Genomic DNA, 22,655 nt, shown 5'->3' with positions numbered 1-22,655 from the left:
TATATTGTGTATGCATAATTATGTAATATACATTTGTGTAATGTCTGCCACACTAGTATTTTTCCAAGAAGGGAACCAACTTTCCAAAATGCTTTCATTGAGATGTTGCATCGACTGGATGTGTTTAGTCTTTTGAATGAAAAGCATTGCTGGCTAAGAAGCTTGCTGCCTTGTTCAGGACAATGAAGGCGGCGCTTAACAGAAATAGCCTGGCTTGAACTAGTGTAGACATGAGGCTGAAGCATTTCCATTAACTCAATTTAGCTGCACCTTGGCCACGTTTATTTATGTGAGGTCAGTTTCATCTCTGCTTGTGCACGAGGGTAGAAAAAAGTAGACCAAAACAGTTTGATGAAAAGAGGATATGTGTTGTAAAATAAGGGAATACTACAGGATTTCTGTAAATACCGTAACAGAATGAGATATGCCAATCTAGGCTGTATAAATGAGAGAATAGTGAAAACATGCATATAAACAACAATGTTTCTGCTTCGAAATTAATTGCAAGTTTGTTTGTCTTCACTCTTCACTCTCACAAAATGTGTGAAAGAATAAATAGCATAACTTCAAAAAACTTTGGTATAGGCTATTAAAAATGATAGGCTATAGCCTGCGTTCTTAATTTAAAAAGGTTCACTCCATAGCCTAGTCTGTGTAGGGTGATGAGAACATAACACAGGTTGACAGAACTGTCTTTTGGGCATTGTTTTCCTACTGATGGGTTATTCTGTAACAGCTTGATTAAGCTTGAAAGTCTTAAAGCAATCCCTCAAAAAACCTAGCCTTGTCTATAACAACCCGGCCAACTATAGGCCTATATATAATCTCCCTTTGATGTCAAAAATAATAGAAAAAAAAGCAATTTGGTGCCTTCTTACATATGAACAAAATCCAAGAATTATATCAGTCTGGCTTCAGAGCTCACTACAGTACTGAATCAGCCTTTGTTAAAGTTTTTAATGACCTCCTCATTGCTGCTGATAATGGATATATATCAATATTGGTCTTCCTGGACCTCAGCGCTGCCTTTGACACCATAGACCAGGACATACTACTTCATAGGCTTGAAAATTTGATAGGCATTAAAGACTCAGCACTCACTTGGTTTAGATCATACCTTTCTAACCGCCGACCATTTGTACAGGTCCACAATAAACCATCTACCCAGACTATGGTAAAATATGGAGTGCCTCAAGGCTCAGTACTAGGGCCCCTGTTATTTTCTCTTGATATGCTTCCCCTAGGCTCTGAAATTAGGAAACATGGCATTAATTTACATTCTTATGCAGATGATACACAACAATACCTCTCCATAAAACCTGATGAATTAACCCTGTTAGCCTTGACACATGTATAAGAGACATATAGACATGGATGACAAACAATTTCCTGCTTTTGAACTCTGATAAAACAGAAATCATGGTTTTAGGTCCTAAAAAGATGAGGGGTATCCTATCCTCATTACAGGCTACATATAGTGATCTTCCTCTGACCTCATCCACAAGTGTTAAAAACCTAGGAGGTATAATTGACCAGGACCAATCACTAAATAATCACATAAAACAGATCACCAAAACTTAATTTTACCATTTAAGGAACATTTCAAAGATAAGGAAGTCCTTATCCTTACCAGATGCCAAGAAATTAATCCATGCTTTTGTCACCTCAAGGATAAACTATTGCAATGCTCTATATGCTGGCTAAAATAATACCTGTCTAAAGAGCTTACAGTTTATACAAAATGCAGCTGCTCGCACACTCACTAGGACTAAAAAATATGAACATATTTCCCCTATCTTAGCATCTCTACACTGGCGGCCTGTTAAAAGTCGCATTGACTTCAAAATATTACTTCTAACATACAAAGCCATAAATAGTCGGGCACCTGAATATATTAAAGATCTCCTAGTCCCATATAACCCACCTAGACCACTACGATCACAGAATACTGGACTTCTTGTAATCCCAAGAATCTCAGAAACTACAGTAGGAGGCAGAGCTTTCTGCTACCGCGCACCCCTCCTCTGGAATAATCTCCCTCCCTCAATTCGATTAGCAGACACCCTCCCTATTTTTAAGTCTAGACTTAAAACACATCTCTTTAGTGCATCCCATAGTTAGGTATGGTGCAGTGTGTAACTTCACCCACCTCAGGGTTTTTTGGAATGGACCACCCTGCTGTGTCCTCTTGTGACGGGCACTCCAGTAATGCGTGTGATGGTGGTCACTGACCATACCTGCGCTGGTGTCGACTACCCTTCACCATGCCTTAGTTATACTGCTATAGCATAGTGCTGTCATGGACTTTTCATGTGTCACGCCGTACAACCCCCCCCCCCTCCTCTCCCCCCTTCCCCCCCTCTCTCTCAACTTTCCCTCTCTTGCCTATTCTCACTATGGTATAACACTACATACTACCATTGATATACTTATTGATATTAACCATTTTGATTTATAGTAATACTAACCCACTCTACTAATCTACTCTCTAATCCAACACACATCCTCTACATACTTACAGCATACTGCCCCCACCTACCCACACACACACTACACACACACAGTCACTGCTCCACTCCACTCCCGCCCACACACACATCTTCACTGTCATCACTCACATACATCATACATACAGTACTCTGCTTGCAATAGTAAGTAAGTAAGTCCCTTCACCATAGTTGCAGTACACTGCCCCCCCCCCCTCTCCCCTACATACACAGCACATTATTTCATCAGGAAGCTTCTCCAACACACATCCCCAACATACTTACAGCACACTGCCCAACCCCCCCCCCCCCCCCCCAAATACACAGCACATTGTCTCATGAGGAAGCTTCTCCAACACACATATTGCACACTGCCCTCTCCCCACATACACAGCACACTATCCCATCTTCCTTGTCATCCCCCCAACACACACACCAAGACCCCTGGCAGTTGGGTTGGTTTTTCCTTGCCCCTGTTGCTCTTGGGTGCTCCCTGTTGGTAGCCTGGCGGGCCATCCTATCATTGAAATGTATAGTCTGGAATCAAACCATTCACCTCGCTTAATCCAAGGGGCGGGCAGAGAATTGTCTTTCAAACTGCGTGGCATGCAATAGGCCAGCGCTACGACCATATCCGTATCCGGTCGGCAAAATGGCAAATACATCCTTCTTCGAAAGGAATGACTTAAGTGCATTGTGTTGCTCAACTTTCAAAAAAAAAAAAAATGTCCAACTCCTCCAAAGTTGACGCCAACGCCGATTCAAACAACCGCTCTTCGTTTGCCATAGCCACCTTCCTTGTTGTTCACCGTCGCAGGACTGTCGTTATCCTGTTAAGCCCGCCTTAAGACTCTCTAACAAAATAGAGCGCTGTGATTGGATGACGTCCACGGCGTCAGCCAATAGAAATCCCTATGGTTTGATACTAGACGTACAGGCTGAGCAAATTAATTTGCCGCCGCTAGGGTGCATCTACATTTCTAGGCTACCTTGTTGGTGCCCCCCCCCCCCAATCCCAATTCTCCCCCACCTTTCGTATGCAGCCCTTGCCACTTAATCTACTAAACCCCTCTTCTACTGCACTTTTTACCCCCCCCCCCCCCCCCCATAAATGCACAAATAGGCTGACACCAGACTTAATTTCACTGCATTTCTTACTTCCAGTAACTATATGCATGTGACAATAAACTTCCTTGTATCCTTGTATCCTCTCTCTTTCTTCCACCTTACCTCACTTGTGAGGTATACCATCACCAGTCATCAGCCATCCGTGTGTTTGACCCTCATCTCACTCATCTCACCTGAAGTCCCATCCCTACAACTGCCCTATCATCGCCTATTGCTGTCCCCCTGCCCGGATTCCTGGCCCATACAGCCTTGCAACCCACCACTTGCCCTGTGTCAACTCCTAATCCCCCTGGACAATTCCATTTCCTACAATGGACTATTTGAACTTTCTGACACTAAATAGGATTCATGCATTATCATACCGGATATGTAACCATCCCACCTCTTGTAACATGCAGTACACCTCACGTGGCTTTATACACCATGTTCTATTCTCTACAGCTGACTAACTTATGCATTTATCATGTATATAGACCTCACTGTTCTGTAACTGACCCTAGGCAGATGGGTCAGGCCCTTGAGTCGTGGATCTGCCCAAGGTTTCTTCCTATATGTATCTCCAATTCTAGGGAGTTTTTCCCTGCCCCTGTTACCCATGGGCCTTCTTTTCTTTTCTCTGATTGTCTAACATTCTTTTAAAGCGCCATGGAACATGTAATGTTTTGGCGTTCTATAAGTGAAATTAAATTGAAAATGCCTTTAGCGAGGTTGATGAAATACCCCCCTGGTGTTTTAATTAGTCAGATCCAGGCTCAGTAATGCAGTGTGCCAATAAAAGGACGCCAACTTACCACCTCAATGTACTGAAATGCCAAGATGTGCTGGAGCAGACTTCATCAACTTCAATGGCATACTGCATCACATTCTGAAAATGACCACAAATACTGTACACCACATTCTGAAAATGACCCACACACTTTTTACACACATGTGCACATATACACATGTACAACCTAGCTAGATAGCCATCTCTGTCTGTTTCAGTTACTAAGAAAAGTGACTTGGCTAAAGCAAAAACTGTTTCATAATACTGTAATATTTCAGTAAACAGACACTAACATTTTGTCTGTACCACTCTACCACACTTACAACACACCAGTGTTGTAGTACTCGAGTCCGAGTCATTAGCTAAATTTAGAGACTCGTGACTTGACTTGGACTTGAGCACTGAATGACTCGAACTTGGACTCGGACTCGTGCATTCGCACTCGCGATGACTCGTCGAGGACTCGACTTTTTTTGTAATATGTCATAAGGCTATAATTTGCTATATGATTTTAATATCTAAATTATTTGTAATAGGCTACATCGCAAGGCACATCATGTTCACATGCAAAGCAAACTAACGTTAACTTTAACACCAAAATGCCTGGAGACATGGAGACACGCTATTTCAATGTAGTATTGCCAGGCAATATTAGTTCTCATACATGACATGACATTACCTAAGATTACACTCAGCCTAGGCTAAACATCACACACTGCTGCTGGATAGATGATCACCGTGACTTGGACAGTGTTTTTCCTGACTGACGCGAGAAGCGTTCCATTTATTCATTTTCATTTGGGGCGTGCCCTGCCGTGCTTCTGTCTGTTAATTTGGAGCAGGCTATTCCAACCTCCAAGTAATCGGATGAAAGAAAAATAAACTAAAAGTTTTCCCGATCAAGATATAGCATAGCCTACTTCTTAATTTTGGTGTCATACAATATAGAAGCATAACATTAAATTGCCTAGTAGAGTGTCCATGTAGAGTTTCAATGTAGGCCTACGTGTCTGCTCAAGTGAAACTGGCAAACTGAACCTCTCGTGGGTGGGTAGGCCAGAAACAACTATATTTAAAACCATACTAATATAAACTATATTTATATTTAAAAAACAAGTGGATTACTGTTACTGTTCAAACGAGCGATTTGATAGCCTAATCCACTGCACGAAAAAAAGGAAATAGCAACTTGTTCTATTTCTAACAGGTGAATATCGTAGCAAATAGTAGCCTATGGCGATGGCAGCTTAAAAAAAAACATTTATTTCACTCATCTCGCTGAAATGAACGTAGAATGTGGCCTGTTGCGCAAAGAAATAAATTAGGCAGATGATCTGGATCTCCGTTAACCGAAAGCTAGTTTTCATCTCTATTGTTGACGTGAAATATGTCTCCATAGTGTCAGTGAAGTGATAACATTGTGCAGTTGCAGGTAGCCAGTGTTCACGTCACGGGAGTCAGAAAGAAGCTACCAAGACGGACCCTGCTCTGTTTCTGCCCCTCCCAAACTGCGCTAAAATTGTGTAGGCTATTTAACAGCCAGAATTTTTATAAAATGCCTGGGGGAGGCCCTTTTATGATCCACACTACCACTTACAAAATAGGCCTACTCCAACGTCCATCTAGCTCTTGTTAAGTATGAACTTCTACACTGCCTATACAATTGTCAGCAGTCAGTAACAGCATAATGTGACTTAATGGCCTGTGTGATTGGGATGTGGATTGCTCATTTATTATGAGTAGGCCTATAGGCTATGGTATGGCTATGGTATGGTATTCTCTCCGATATCCTTCTCTCCACACCTGACTGTCATATGCATTTGTCATTGTTATAGACCTTACTATCCGTATTGACCCTAGGCAGATGGGTCAGACCCTTGAGTCGTGGATCTGCTCGAGGTTTCTTCCTATTTGTATCTCCAATTCTAGGGAGTTTTTCCTTGCCCCTGTTACCCATGGGCCTTCCTTCTTTCTTTCTTCCCTCCCTCTTTTCTTTTTCTCTGATTGCCTACATTCTGTAAAGTGCCATGATACATGTGTAATGTTTTGGCGCTATATAAGCACAATAAATAAAAAAAAAATAATTATAATAAATACAACACATTGGGTTTGGCAAGAAATTTGGCAATACTACTTTCACACAAGTGATGGCACCCCTGCTTGGAGACAGAAGATTGTCCGTTTTGCTTTTAAGGATTTCATCTGCAATGGGAAAAAATGCAACGACATGTAGGCTATGCTTACTTTACTGCTGGACTTGGACTCGACTTGATCAATAGTGACTCGACTCGGACTTGACTTGGATGAGTAGTGGACTCGACTCGGACTTGACTTGGAATTTTTTTTTAATGACTTGGACTTGACTCGGACTTGAACACTGGGGACTTGAACCTGGACTCGGACTCGAGGCATAGTGACTTGACTACAACACTGCAACACACACACACACACACACACACACAAACTCAGCAGCTGTTCCCATAACACTGCTACACATTAACTTCATTGACTTTTTAACCAGTGTGTCCAGAACATGTAAGTTTGACAGAGTGTCAATATATTTGATCATGTGTTCACAGAATACATTTTATTTACCAGACGTACCACATACCATTATGGGATGAGGGGGGGTGGGGGGTGGGGGGGGGGTAGGGGGGGGCAGCAGCCAAAACAATATCTTGTGATAATTGAAGAAATACAACATGCTGCATGCTTCCACATACTTTAGATGCATATTCTGTGTACTTCCATCTATTGAGGCTCTGCAACTGATATATTTCACTATCTCAGGACAAATCAGTGTCTTTCTTGTGAAAAGGGTTCAAAATACATGGAATTTGACATGCTGAATTATTAATCTTTGGATGGATGCAAAAGTTTGTGAAGTTCAGTCCATAGGGACATGAATTTCTGCTTTGACCCCAATGATCGCTGTTTGTGGATGTGGCATGTGTTTATTAAATCATTCTGGGAGCAGCATTTAGTGCAGGGGTTCCCCAAAATAACGATGCCAGTGACTTGCGACCCCCACTATCCCTGGAGGTGGTACAAGTAAACAAACGTTGCACGCAACAGCGCATGCACACTAATAGGCCTATCGAAACACAAGCATAATACCACAAAAGAACAGCTTGACAACCATAATAGAATTTATTCAATAATTGTATTTTAATGTTAACCTCAGCTAATGAGATGGATGGGCACTATGCTTGGAGCACAGCAAGTCCAATTTTTATAGTTATATTTTTAATACTCACACACACTTTGGGAACCACTGCACTGAGAGGTATGAGTGATATCACATCCACTTATGGTTTGGGACAACTAGGTGAAAACAAACACATGGACAACTGATGTGAATTACAATAATGTCACAGGATATTTGGCCATTTGGTTGGGTCATATTTCCATGAGTTGGGTAGGGGTAGGGGTAGGGGCATTCACTCAACTTCAGCTCTCATCAGTTTCAAGCTGTAACACTTTTGCCATTTTATTTAGCTCGTCAGAATAGTTGAATGACATCTATAGAGGGCGCTGTGACGTAAGTGGCCACAGCGTTCATACCATGCTCAATTCCAATAGCTCATGGGGTCCCCGGTTTGAATACGACCTACGATCATTTCCCGATTCCCTCCCATCTCTCTCTCTCCCCCTTACATTCTGTCAGTCTTCACTGTCCTATGTAAACAAAGGCAAAAAAAACTAAAATATACTGAAAAAATAATAGTTGTATGATACCTTCAATTAACAAATAACCATGTGGTTTTGTTTTCACCGAATGCAGCCCACAGACTGCTTTGTGTCAAGAGGAAATTGCAAATCACTTTTACTCTCCATAGACTTGGAGAGAGTGGGGAAGTACTGCCTCAATTCATTGCTGATGCTAGATGCTTCAGCTGATGCTAGACTGGCTAAAATAGGCCTATCCTTAATTGACTGCAGTTATCTTGGTGTCTAACATCCTCACTTCCGGCCACATTTTCACAAACATGCCACCAAGCCAATAGACCTATAAGGATTATTCTCAAGAATTTTTATGATGATTTATCTGATCTGATGTCATTTATGTATTTTCAGATAATACCAGGAATTTACGAACATAACCAATAACTCAAATCAGCAAATGTATGATGCAATGTAATGTTTAGGCCTATTAATGGCTTTTTGACAATAGGCCTAAACATTACCTATAATCGCGAATGTTATGCTATGGACAGTTATCTTTCATTGTTGTGGCGTGTTCAGTTTGAAACACACATCACATCAAAAGTAATTGTAAGATGATACTAAAGCTAGTTGACTGATAAAAGCAAGCAAAAAAGTGGTAAATTGTGCCATAGTGTTGATTGCAGTTGAGGGTAAAGAGTGTATGTCCCTTTAAATGAGTGATAAGCAAATAGTGCTCGAGCTAAGGGACATCCGGGTTATGGAAGTTTTGAAAATTGTTTCTTGTAGGTGAAAAGGTTGGGAAAATCACACTACCAATGAAAGTTTAAACCAGACCACACGAATGTGCAGACGTTAGACTGGCAAATGATGTTTAGAAGTCATTCATAGCCAAATGCCCTAAGGTAGGTTTTGGAAGAACAAATATTTAATTTAATTGATAGGCCTAACGTTAAATATAGTTTCTCATGACGGCTTGGATTGCTGCTTAAGTTAAGTATGCAGAAGGGGCCTTACCAAACATTACACTTATGCCAATAGTTTAATCTATATGTCAGTTAGCATACAAACAACAACCAAACCGACGAAAACAACAGCAATAATAATGATAATGATGATGATAAAAACACGCGCACATGCGCCATAGCCGTCCAGGGTCATTCACGCGCACCCATGTTTATCCAGTAAGCCATGAACGCGCCCCCTGCCTGTGGAAGGTGAGCGAGTGTCTAGTGGAGAGGACGCGAGATCGATCTGATTAAACTCGATTTGGGTGAAATTAACACAAAGGAAACAGTCTGTGTTGGAAAGGACGGCGTACACGACGGGAACTATACTTCGGGGATCTGTTCACACACCAGGATTTTCTTGGATGTACTAAAGGAGTTAATTTGCGAAAACCCCTAAACTGACCCATAAGGGTAAGTAACCTTATCGCTAACGTAAACGTTGTGCCTGTGTCTACACGTTCATGTTTAGGTGAACTTGTTAACGTTAATAATTACTTCTTATTAATGTGTCATGTAACTAGGTGAAAGTTATCGTTATTAGTTTTGCACCGTAACGCAATCTTTCCATTTCAACATAGTTGTGAGATAGCTAACGGTATTGATCTTTTAAGTAAAAGTCAAGGTAACATTGTTTGTCTGAGGCTCATTATTTTCTCAGTTTATTCTTGTTTCACCACACATTTTAAACGAAGTAAAATGGGTGTAAGAATTACAAACACCGCACAGTTACGATATACACCAATTATTTTTTTTTATGGTCGAAGTTAATATGCATAGTCTGCTCACATGCTAAGCTAGTTAGCGACAGTGCTATTGTACAGGGCAAAGGAGTCCCTATTAGTTTTGTTAAAGTATTGGCTTATAAATATGCTATACCGATTCACATGGTCAGGAACTAATGAATACTAATGCCTTTTCATGTAGCATTGTAATGGAAAAGAAACTTTGTTTGGAACTAAGGCTTTGTTGGATGTGGCAATACGTTAGCAAGCTAATTGTGTGTTGGTAGAAACACGAGGTGGTTATAACGTCGAGGTGAGTCATTGGCTTTGCTCAATGAGTTAGTAGAGGGAGATCCCGACCTTCCGTATCTACAGTTCGTATTAAAATACAACACGAATTCCACATGAGCGCAAAGAAGTTGAATTCGATAATGACAAAATATATATATATATTTAAAAGGAGGGTGTTTTTCCGGGCAAAGTGACCGAGTCGGTTCCATTGGGACGGAAAGTAGCTCGTCCGGAGGACAATATAGATAGGGGAAGGTTGCTTGAGGCCAGATGGTCAATCATTTGAGCTAGCTACTTATTTTCGATTAAAAGTCTGGAATTACTATCTAAAGAGTAATTAGGGCGCTATAGGAAGCCAGAATAGTGGTTTCTAACGAATTTTACTGTACAACATTAGTCTTTAACGCAGCTGTTTCTCTGATTGAAAGAAGTGCGCTTCCGACCAAAAACGTGCGCAATGGTAATTAGCTAGTTGGAGGTGCCCCCATTGGTGCTGGCACTGGAACAGAACGGTACCGTCGTCTGCATTGTCTTACAACTAGCTGCCTTGTTGGTCAACCTCCGTATGTGGCCCTCGTTTCTACTAATGTTAGCATTACCACTTTTTAAAAGGAACGGGAAGTATACTATATCAAGGATTCTTCGTTGGGGTAAATTGGTATAACTTTGGCCGATTTTCCCCCATTATATTTCCGCGTTTGTAAAAGTTTATGGTTTTGTTTGTTTAGCCATAACGTTATTGCACCTGGAAAGTCGGAGAAGTTTGTGGTTTGATAGTTAACTACTTCAACACGGTAACTGAGCAAAACACCTGCTGAATACCATTATTAGATGGAAAGCGAATCTAAATTCATGGCGATGTACCTTACATAGGCCTGTTTTGATCATGTGGTAACTTAACCAAACGTTCGCTAGCCACTGCGAAGTTGCGAGTTCACTCCGAAATGATTGGTAAGTTTGGGGTTTCTGTGTTTTTATTCGTTTGTTTTATACGAGTTTCAGATCAGATAATGCGGAATACGCTTGTAAACGCTGGTTTGTGACGTTTTTGATAGTTTGCAGTAGCGTTGTATTATCTTTCGAGTCTCCCTCCCTTCACATAGAAGTCTTTAACCTAAGATGGCAGCTTTTAATGTCTGTCGGGCCACTCAATGAATAGATACGGGGCCGGTATGGCGGAGCAAATGTTTGGAGGCATTGTGGCTTTTCGCCTCTAGATCGCCTGCCATTTGCGTTTGTTTAGGCATCAGACAGTAGCCATACGACATTAACCGAATGGGTATCAGCGAAATGCTTCGAAGATCTTTACTTTTTCGTTTCTAGTTAAATCTGTTGGATTGTTGTCTTAAAACACCTTGAATTAACGTTTGAATTACTTTTCCCTTGGGAAGTACAATATTCCTGGAAATCCCTGGACAGTATTCTTGGAAATAACAATATCCCTCTTTCACAAAGTCTAAGTAAGAGAATGAAATGTTTCTTGTTGTATAGTTTCCCATGACTGGAAGGCGAAGTAAAGGCGCGGGCGTTTTGTATTGCCTCTAAAATGAAGCATGCAAGCTTAATAGACAGAGGAGTATACTACGAGTTATTGCTAGGCCTTGGCGAGTTTGCGTTGTCTGAATTGACTATGCTTCGGTGTCGGGCTATTTTAGTTGTTGATTAAACGTACCTACTGATCCAATGGCTTAAGTCAGCCTGCATGTTTCCTCTGAAAGGCCCCAAATAAGCAGAAGAGATATTACTGACAGATTAATTATTTACAGAATTGATCTTAAACTATAACAAATGTCTGTATATTTATTTTTTAGCTCCAGTAATTTTTCATTCAGAACATAAAATGGAAAAAAATATACTGGACAAAAGATCCACCTTGCAGTCGATGGATCACATCTATGGAACATGCATGGAAATACCACAGTATGAGCTTGAGGCAAATCTGTGCTATTTGTAAAGGTATTGCCGATTGTTGTCCCATCAGTGCATTTGGAATACTTGAACCCCACTTGTCCATTTTCTGATCTTCCTTTTAGATTTAGGCACAATTTGACTGTCAGGTTGAAAAGTAGGGACATTTCTTCTCAGGTGAACAAGCAAACTGTTTTCCTTTTCTTTTTTCTCCTTCTGGGCTAGTCACCACACTCCCCCACTCCCTTATGGAATAGTACTCTCAAATGAGTAAAGTAGCCTACCACATTTAGTCTTTGCATTGTCCTCATTTGTGTTCTTTTTTTGTGATCACCATTCCCCTCCCAAAACACAATGATAAACAGTGGGTTCATACCTGTATTTTCTGTAATTACTGATCTCTGAGCATGGTCAGAGCAACCAAGTCTTGTATGAGACATAAGTAAGAACAGGAGTTATCTTCATCCCACTGATAAACTAGGCTATTTAGTTGCTTTTCGTTTGTGGTAGCGCTGTCAGGTGCTGGTACTCCATGATGTGAAAGTTTTTAATGAATCCCCTCTGTCCAGATTACTTTACCAACTCTGATGGACTCAGGTCTTTGGGAGCCTTTGAAAGTTGTTGATGTTTCTTGCCGGTTAAACTCAAAATGTAGCCACAGTTATTCTGTGTAGCTGCATCTCACCAACCATCTCTCACACACACACACACACACACACACACACACACACACATTTTCAGATGCACATTTTAGTGTGCTACTAGGGAGGGCGAAAACCCATCCATTAGCAGAGCAGCCATGCGTAAAGCAAGCAGATCCCCACACATACTGAGTGACCGGACAGCGCCACCCCCGCCTCTCCCCTATGTCCTCACATCCTGTCTCACTGATTCTGGCTTTGTGCTGTAATGTACTCTACAGCATGAACACACCAAAGCCTTATCTACAGTGAGGAGCATCATAGCCTAAATAATGGCCAGCTGCAGACATGGCTTCGTGTGAAACGTTTTTTCTAGAGGCTGTTGTACTTTGTAGTAAAAGGAGTTCTACTAGTGATGTGTGTTTGACAGTCTTTGAGTGCCTTCCCTTGCCTGATTGGTGGTGATGGTTCACCTCCATTTTAAGGAGCTCAATGTGCATTGGGGAAATTCAGAGGGATTAGTTAATCAGTGACTGGTAAAGTGTATTGAAATGGTCATGAAGTGTTGTTGATGGCAGTATTGCTGACTTGGTTTGTCTTCATTTTACCCTTCATCTTTTCCCTCTCCCCTCAGGTCATTTTTCTTTTGTTGTCACCATGTGCTTCTCTTTTGGCACTGCCACATTGGTTTATTTTCCTTCTAAAACCAATGTGGCTTGCTGCACACACCGATGGGACTGCAGACTGGTTTCCACTGCTTTTCGATAGTGTGATTCTGCTGCTTTTTTTGTTTTATTGCTGGGGGTGGTAATGGTTTATTGTAGTGCTGGGCGTATGATAATTTTCACGTTATATGACGGTCTTTTCTTTTTTTTTATGCATCAGGTGTTCACAGCATTTTCTACTGGTTGAGAGTGGAATTACAGAACTTTTAGTGAGTAGTGCAACTTGCAAAAATTATACTTTTGCCTCAAGTTCAAGCCCAGGTACATTACACAGTATTCAAGTAAATCTAAAAAGGAAATATAAAACAAGTTTGACTTAGTGAAGAGAATTTGCATTAATATGGGCTTTGACTACTTTTGACAATTGAAAATAGAACATCTCTGCTAATATGCTTACTCTGTCAAATAGACCTATCCTGATGACAATCAGGATCATCTCTAACTAGCCAGCAAGTATTGTTCAGTTCATGTCTATAACATGCTTTACTTGCTACCTGAATTATTTCAGGGAATATTATAAAGGTAAGATGAATGATAAGATCATTAAGCTTTACTCTGTTTGGTGGATTGTTAACTAACGGCATCGCCTACTAGCTAGCTAGTTACAGCTGTTGAACAATATCCGTGAAAACTATAGAATTTTTGTGCCGGAAAATCCCTTTCAATGCAGTAAATCCCTTAGCGTTTTTCCTTAACTAAGGAAACCATTTAAGATATTCTGTGTCCCTTAAATAAAAATTAAGCCTTAAGGGGAATAACTTAAGGTGTTTTGTGTGACCGGCCCCAGAGCACTAATGTTTACCCTCACCAGGCCCCGCAGTTGCACCATGCGTGTTTAGAAGCGCAACATTGAAAATATTAAATTCATATCATAGTGAAAATATACACCAGTATTTGGTGTGAACCGGTATACCGCCCAGCACTAGTTTATTGTTGACAAAATTGTGAAGAAAAAATATGTCTAGTTGGAATGACTAAATAATGTTCAAAATTGCAGCTGGGCAGTTTTTTTTAAAGGAGAACTTGGCAACTATTTCAACTTAATAAACACGTTTAGAAATCATTTGGATGGTTAAAAGACATGTTCCGGTAAAAATGGTGTGTCTCCCCGCTCCCCCTAGCGTTCCCAGGCGGAAAACCAACCTTGCAACTTGGACTACCGTCTTGGTCAAGTTTTTCCTTTAAGTAGGGAAGTCCAGCTAACTTCTAAATCCATGTGCATCCGTTTGATACTGTTACTAAATGCTTTAGTGCTATGTTCCTCAGTGACATCCCTACCTCTAGAGCACTGTCTGCCAAATACAATTCCATGGTTTCAGTAGGGCCTTAAGTCTAGAAGGTTTCACTTTTTACATGAATTTTAAACCTTGAAAAAGGGTTCGATATGTTAAAATATGATGCCGTAGGTCTTAAACGTTCAGGTAGATCTTCATAATGGTAATGCTTCTGTGATCATTTAAATGCTTCCAAATAAGATGCATATTGTTTTGTTGTGGCATTAGCTGGGTTTCCATGAGGGATGTTTAAGTCACCATTTAATTGATAACTGGTAGGAATAGTTTTAACCGATTAGGACTCAGTTAAATGGTTAATAAAAAAATATAAGTTTGCAGTGTGGTAAAACCACAGAACGTGGACGCCTGTATGAGAGTCAATCCCTCCTCATTGCATACAAATCCTCTTGACTGATGGAGAGCTTATCAGACACGTTTCCTGAGGCTGGCCACTAGGCAGGTAGGTATCTTTGCATACCGGGGACATTAGTGCCATCTGCGCGGGTATTCTTCCCAGCTGGTCTCACAGTCAATAGACTGCGCACAAGACCAAAAAAACTCCAAAGTGTGATATAAAATCAGTGAATACAAGTTGTCCGCTATACTCGGGGTTGGACTAGGCTACAGTCTTATTATTTTGAGGTGTGAAAATGACACTGAAATGAAACTTTACATTTTGTTAAAACGTTGGCTGTTGATAGTTAATTAGATTACCCGACAGCAGAACAGCTTTTCGTTGCAGCACTCTTAACATGCTTAATTCATTAGAAAGTGTGCCTGCGTAGAAAATAATATAGGCTGTCGGACTTGTCGTTTAAGTACATTTGCGCTGGAGGATGAAATGTTTGTTTAGATTTCTTCATCACCCAAACTTTACATTACTTATAGTCTATATGTTGTTAATTGTTTGCACGGTCACTTATCAGTTCCAGATAGGCCTATATTTTCTCCGCTGTTAATAGTGTATTAAGGCAGTGTCCTCTGTCTGATGAAAACATCCAAAATGGACATCTAGTTTCCTTTCAGCTCAATCGCACAAGAAATTGTGCATCTGCATGCGTTTCCATCCACGGTTATGTCAATTAAAAGTGGACGTTATCTTAATCCAGAGAGGAGTTCTGAACAGCAGTAGGATCGAGATGTAAGATGTATCAATGATCAAGATGTAATGGACAAAGTTTACAGTAGGCTAAGTAAAATTGAATTTTCCAAATAAAGTTAAACATTCAATAAAAAAACGAATGAATGGAAAATAAATAAAATGACTCCCTGAAGTTTTATGATATACGTTAACTTAATCTATGGTAGTCTCATGCTCTTCCCAAGGCCTAAGCCTACTCTGAACTACCATTATAAAACAAAAACGTGTTCCCAGGAGTGTCTACTCTTCTCTGCTACTCAACCGTGTTTCATACAGTAGTCAAAATTAACTAAACTTCATAGCTATGGTTGACTAACCTAATTGCAGTGTTTTTTGATATTTAATTTAGAAGCAGGTTTTGCTTTCTGTTTGTCAGAATACAATTATGTGAGCCATAAAGTTAAATGCTGCAGTTATCATCCCTCACTGCTTCAGGACACTAGCCTAGGGGCTGGTAAGTGCAAAGCCTATGGATTTTTTCGCTAGTCAGCTGGCTAAGGTGCCGTTTACACGACGCCGGTTTTTGTGAAACCGGTGAGGTTTTGTTAACGGTTAAGCCTTGCGTGTACACGACGCCGGCAGTTTAGGAGACTGAAACCAATAGGTTTTGAAACCGGCTTCCGAAGTGGGAACTTTTGAAACCGCCGGCTAACTTTCGCCGTGTAGACGCCTGTAGGTGCAAAGCCTGCAACTTTATGACTACATAGCCTCAACTCGGCCACGGCACTCGACCTGACATGCTGCTTTTCAAAACAAACCAAACCATTTATTTATCATATTAAAATGTTTTTCTTTCCCCTGTCATGATTTATGTGCACAATGTAGCCTATCAGCCTTTAGTGGCTAAATTAGAAGCACACGTTAGCTTAACTTAGTTAAACATTAGCTTACTGCATGTTAGTGTTTTCTCCAGTGGTGCTCGACCTAATGCAATGCGTAGGCTAAGCATTTGAAATTTCACATAGCAGTCACATACCTTGAAAATTAACTTCATTAGTTTAACAGTTGAATTGAAAACCGAATTGTCTAATCTCCTTATTTCATGCGACTGCTTAACCAGAGCCCTTATTAGACATTCTTTGGCTTAACAAACTGTTTCAACAATATTTTCTTCTACGCGATTCACGCAAAATTATCGTAAAGCTTCTGTACAGCGGCGCCATCGACTGGTCTGGCATATGCACTACAGCACATTTAGCCGGTTACACCTCTGTGAGTACACGCGAGGTTTTTTCTTGCCGGTGTCGTTAAAGGTATGAAAGCGGTAAGAGAAAATTCACCCGGCGGTTTCGTGTAAACTGCCCCTAAGTAATGAATCAAAAAATGAACTTGTTGACGTTCGCCATCACATTTGTTAGCGCTACTAAACTGCCCATAAGCTGAATGCAACCCTCATCTTACTGAGCCAACCTGAAATATATTCATTAACTCACACGTAGTAGAATATTGAGGCATTTTTAATCCGATTGAGCCATTATTCTGTTTGTAAACACCTCAACCGATCGCATTCAGTCATTTATTAAGTAGCCTAAAATTTTCACATGAACATGTAAATGTCATACTTGAACAGTAGCCTACAAGACAGTTCCCCAAGAACTGTGTTGTTGACGATACGACACATTGTTCTCAAATGAACAGAAATGCAGCTGTAACCCTGTAAACTTAAATTGTCAGTCTATAGAGTAAAGTGAATGAGACCTACAACACGTCGGCTAGTAACTTTACAGCTAACCTTCGTTCTGGACTTCCTGAAACCCACTCTAGCTTTCTAACCTTAGGTAACGTTACACACTAGAAACTGATTGCATTGTAAACAAAAGCTTCGCCACGGTCATGTCACGGTTTTAGCTGGTGCCGTTTTTTCTGGCTTAGTGCTTTGTAGAGTTCAGGATGATGGCTCTTAAGATGTGTAATTAAATTGGTAACATTTAAAAAAGTATCGTTTTACCCCTCTTCGCATCACTGGTACAAGCCCTGCAAATAGCAATTTTGTCATTTGTTTCCAGAATTTGAAAATACTGCCACTGTTGAAGTATGTTGATGGCTTAAACATTTGCTTCTCGTGCGCATAATTAACAGACCACCTTATCGGCCAGGCACATTGGCAGAAATGTCCATATCGGTCGATGCCGATAATTATGTTATGAAGCTTTTATCGGCAGATAGCGATGTCAGGGCGATATCATCGTGTATCCCTAAATATTTTATGTCACAATGAAAGAAGACCATATCTACATGAAATAGCAAAAAAGTTATTAAAACGGGGATAAATTAAATCTGTGTCCCATCAACTAAAATCTGAGGGAGCACATATATATTTGACAGGGGCAGCCCCACCTCCCCCTTAGCACATAATGATAATTATTGCATGTTTACAAATATACTGTGATTGAAGTAGTTAGATAAAAATATGTCGTTCATATCAATTCATGCATCACCTAATGTCATACCTGGCCTCAAGGAAAGAACAGTTTATATGTTTAATTTGTCTAATATTGTGTTGGTCATACAATGACGTATTGCTGGTCTTTGTTGAATAATACAGAAGATTAAGAGCTTAGAAAATAATCTCATATTAAATCGCAATATTGATACCTCATATTGGCCAAACTTCTTCTGCAAAGGGAGTGGAGGTTGGTGTATGCAAATTTAGTACAAAAATACACTAACTACTTTTACATGGACATTGTGTTTATGTTTGCTAACATTTATTGGCAGATGCTTTTGTGTAAAAAACGAAACAAACGAAACACACCAGAAAGGTTACCTCACCCCTTGTTTCCAGTTTTCAGAGCCTGGGCTGCCTATAGAGACCGTTTTTACAGTGTACTTATGGAATGGGCAGCTAGAAGTCATGAAGAGATGATTGCTGAATTGGACAAAGAAATGTATGGGCTTGAAATCGTGTACAATCCCTGACTGCACTTTTAAGTTGATTATTGCTTATTTGGACTATGACCTTATTTGGGTTAAGGCAATCAGAAAATGTTATTTACACAGCAGTGTCTTAATTAAGTTGATATCAAAATATTAAATGTCCATGTAAAAGTAGTCACTGTCCCTTTTGTCTTAGGGTGGGGACTGGGGAGTAAAAATCTTTACGTTTGGTGGCTGACAGCTAGTCAATACTAGATGTACCGCAGAGCGGTACAAAATATGACCGGCGCCCAGTCCAGCACATTTTTTCCACAAAAATAAATCACGCTGAAAGGCCTATATGATTCTAACTCTCTCACTAAATTGCATTATCCACACTCAATTCTCACTGGTATCTGCTAGACAACAAGTACCAAAACATGATTAGTTCATAGATTTCACATTTAAAATTCATTTTATACAACCCCACCCCCATCTTGCCTGTTCATAATTCTGAGAAATTCTTGAAATGTGTGCGTGTACACGTTTATGTTTATGTGTGTGTGTGTGCGTGCTTGTGTGTTTGCCTGCGTATGTGTTTGTGCATGCATGCGTACATATGTCTACTGTGTGAGTATGTGTCATACGTATAATTACTGTGAATGTATGTGTGTGCGTGTGTATCTGTTTATGCACATGTGTGCACATGGAATGGGTTAACATGACCCCTGGAGGCAAACATATGGAAAAAATTGGTCATCCTAGGCCCTACGGTTCTCAAGATATTCACAGAAAACTGTGTCTGCCCTACCCTCCTTTCAGGGGGTCCAGTACAGCGGGGGGGGCTACAGATCAAAACGAAAAACGATGGTTCCATGCTATCCATGTGGGGTTACATGCCCACCAAGTTTCGTGTACCCCGGTCTTTCAGTGTCCCGGGAATTCTTGTACGGTCACTAAATGTACACATAAATAATTTTATTGTAAAGCCCCCCATGAACAAAAGTTCACAAAACTTGGCATGCATTCGGAGGGTGTCATAATGATCCTACACTTTCAATTTCGTGCAGTTTTGACCATGTCAGCCAGAGATATTGTGGTGAAAACACCTAATTTTTTGCTTTTTAATTTTTAACTAGGTGGCGCTATACATGAAATAAGTGGTAATGGGATGGGTTGACATGCCCCCTTAAGACCAACATACAAAAAAATGGTGGACCTCCTAAGCCCTAGGGTTCTCGAGATATTCACAGAAAACTGTCTCCGGCCACCTACAGGCCAGTTGGTGTATAGTAACATAAATTAATTTATTGTGTGGCCCCCCATGAACGGAATTCCACGAAACTTGGCGTGCATTCAGAGGGTGTCACAATGATCCTACACTTCCACTTGACTATGTTAGGTCACAGATACCTGCGATTACAACACCTCATTTTTACTTTTTTGTGTTTAACTAGGTGGCGCTATACATGAAATGAGTGGTTATGGAATGGGTTGACATGGCCCCTTGAGATCAACATACAAAAAAAAATGGTCCTCCTAAACCTTACGGTTCTCAAGATATTCACAGACCAGTGCAGTCCAGCGGGGGGGCTACAGATCAAAACGAAAAACGATGGTTCCATGCTATCCATATGGGGTTACATGCCCACCAAGTTTCGTGTACCCCGGTCTTTCAGTGTCCCGGGAATCCTTGACGGAAATTTGGACATGCGAAAAAGAAAAGAAAAAAAATCTGACAACCTATATGACCGCCGCTTTGCTGCGCGGCGGTCATAATTACTAGTCTCTTTAATGTCCCATGTCAGTTAACAAGGGATTTCATGGTGCGCAATGCACATTGTAGCCTGCATTTACCTGGAGTCTTATCAGGATTTCCCTGCAGCCTATCAAAACTCTATGCAAATGGAAAAAAAAATGGAAGTTCGAGAAGAGTAGTAAAAACCAAAACATAATAAAGCTGACAGCTCCAACATGACTCTTCAAAGAGTAGAGTTCGGGAGACAGTGAAACATTTTGAATGGGAATCGCTGTCTTTTATCATGCTTGGAGCATTTTGAGTTTCAGAACGATGGTATGGGTAAGAAGACCGTAAACAAACAGTGTAGTCTGCAAGCTACCGACGTCTACTCAAGTGAATCGGGTCAATCCATTTCTATCGGAAATTCTCCACCCGTGTTGGAAAGTGTAAATCTCCCAGCTATTTCACCGAGACACACCCCCTTTTGGTCGGAATTCCGACTGTCCACCTCGGGGCTCCTGAGGGTGCACTAAGCTGAATGTGCGAGTTGAAAACAAAGATGCCTACGCCCATAATTGCTGAAGTTGAGATTTGCAATCAGTTGTCTTTCAAATTCCCTCTGCATGCAATAGGACCGCGGCAGCGCTATGAGTCCCATGCGTTTCCCACCAGCGGAGCTAGTTGGCTAGTTCAAACGTTAGCCAACTTAATAAAAGCTTAACTCGTGTCACACTGTTCGCCAACAGCAACATCCATCTTATTTGTTTTCAAGTGGCAGGGAATTCAAGCCAAACCGTTGCAACTCTACCATCAATCATTATGTTAAGCCCACCTAACGACTCTATACACGATTTCATTGGCCTGATTAAGTTTCGATTTCTGGAGCTCACAAGCCAATGGAGAGTTGCTAGACTAGCTAGGCTAGGGCCGCGTCTAGATTTCTAGGCTAGTATGAATATGAATGCAAGTGTAAATCATCCCGTAGCTTGTTTAAATGAGCCACAAGCTTGCTCTTGTGTTCTAGGCAAGCGCACAGCACTACCGAGGCAGCTGCTGCCCTGGTGGCATCCATGTTCTTTCCCACAAGGACAAACTGGAACGCTAAAGTGCTAGAAGCCAGGCAATTACGTCACGTTTGCGCATACAGCTCGAGCAGTCCGAGCCAAATAGACAGCGGCAGAAGGCTTCTATCATGATGTCTCATACAAACTCGGCAGAAGAGATCGACGCTGGTGTGGGCCGTTGTATCAAAAGCAGTGTAATAAAACGTTGAAAGTGGAGTGTGCTGCACTCGTGTCTGTGTGGAGGCCTTTAAGGCGGAATCATTTAAGTTTCAAGTCCAACTGTTTCCTAATGTATGGGATGATAGAGGATAGCTGGCATCTACTGTAGCTGTTTGCTGTTAATTGATGGTTACCTGTCAAGCCTACAGCTTCTGACCATATGCTGTTCTTTCTTACAGTGTTCATTCCTTTCCCCTCCCCTCCGTTGTCTTGCTGATGTCCTTAGCTAATGATACCCTTTGTGCCTTCTCAGGATTCTACATTTAGAGATTATTTATTCTAGTTTAGCATACAATTCCCAATCTGGGAGAGTCTGGACCAATAGCACATTTAGTCTTACCTTCTGTCTGTTTGGAGTGAAATGGAGGACATTAGTTTGTTGTGGGTCCCAGTTGTACCATGTTTCCTGATACCTGATTCAGCCACTTTTTCTTTAGCAAAGATCATATAATACTTTACTCCTTGTAATCGTGCTGCTTGGTTTCAGGTTTGTCTTATCTGTGATTGTTACTACTTTGATTCTATTAGCAGGGGCCTCATCAAACCTGATGTGATGTGTGTAGGGCTGCAACTAACGATTATTTTCAGTTGATTAATCTGACTATTATTTAATTAATTAATTGAGAAGTTGTTTGTCTGATAAAATGATAATGATAATGAAAATGATAATGCTAAAATGTTTTCCAAAGCCCACAATTATGTCTTCAAATGCCTTGTTTTGTCCACACACCAAAGATATGCAGTTAACTGTCATACAGAGGAGTAAGTAAAGCTGAAAATATTCAATTTTAATAAGTTTTATTTTTTATAGGTATTTTCCTTAAAAATATCACACACCAGCTAAACCGACACTAATCGATATTCAAAATAGTTGGCGATTAATTTGATAGTCAAAAACTAATCGATTTATCGAGTAACCGTTGTAGCCCTAGATGTGTTGTAGTCTGTGGGTTGTGATGTGCTGGTTTGCCAGTTGTGCCTAGTGTGCAGTGAATAACTGTCTTTTCTGAAATGAAG

General features: G+C 40.7%; 1 protein-coding gene across 5 annotated transcripts in view; it reads left to right on the top strand.

Moving 5' to 3' along the window:
* The first annotated feature begins 8,932 nt into the window (after positions 1 to 8,932).
* Positions 8,933 to 22,655, top strand: part of chd7 (chromodomain helicase DNA binding protein 7) — a 69,668-nt gene continuing 55,945 nt past the window's right edge. Inside the window, exon 1 of one of the 5 annotated variants that reach the window (XM_042109251.1) lies at positions 8,933 to 8,951. The gene's annotated coding sequence lies outside the window, so the exon portion shown is untranslated. Of the gene's footprint in view, positions 8,952 to 9,194; positions 9,468 to 10,548; positions 11,021 to 11,936; positions 12,026 to 22,655 lie in introns of those variants that run through there. The other 4 variants (XM_042109224.1, XM_042109260.1, XM_042109232.1 and 1 more) reach the window with 4 other exon arrangements.

Source organism: Alosa sapidissima, chromosome 1, assembly GCF_018492685.1.
Source record: "Alosa sapidissima isolate fAloSap1 chromosome 1, fAloSap1.pri, whole genome shotgun sequence".
Classification (NCBI taxonomy): Eukaryota; Metazoa; Chordata; class Actinopteri; order Clupeiformes; family Clupeidae; genus Alosa; species Alosa sapidissima.
This window is presented reverse-complemented; position numbering and strand designations above follow the sequence as displayed.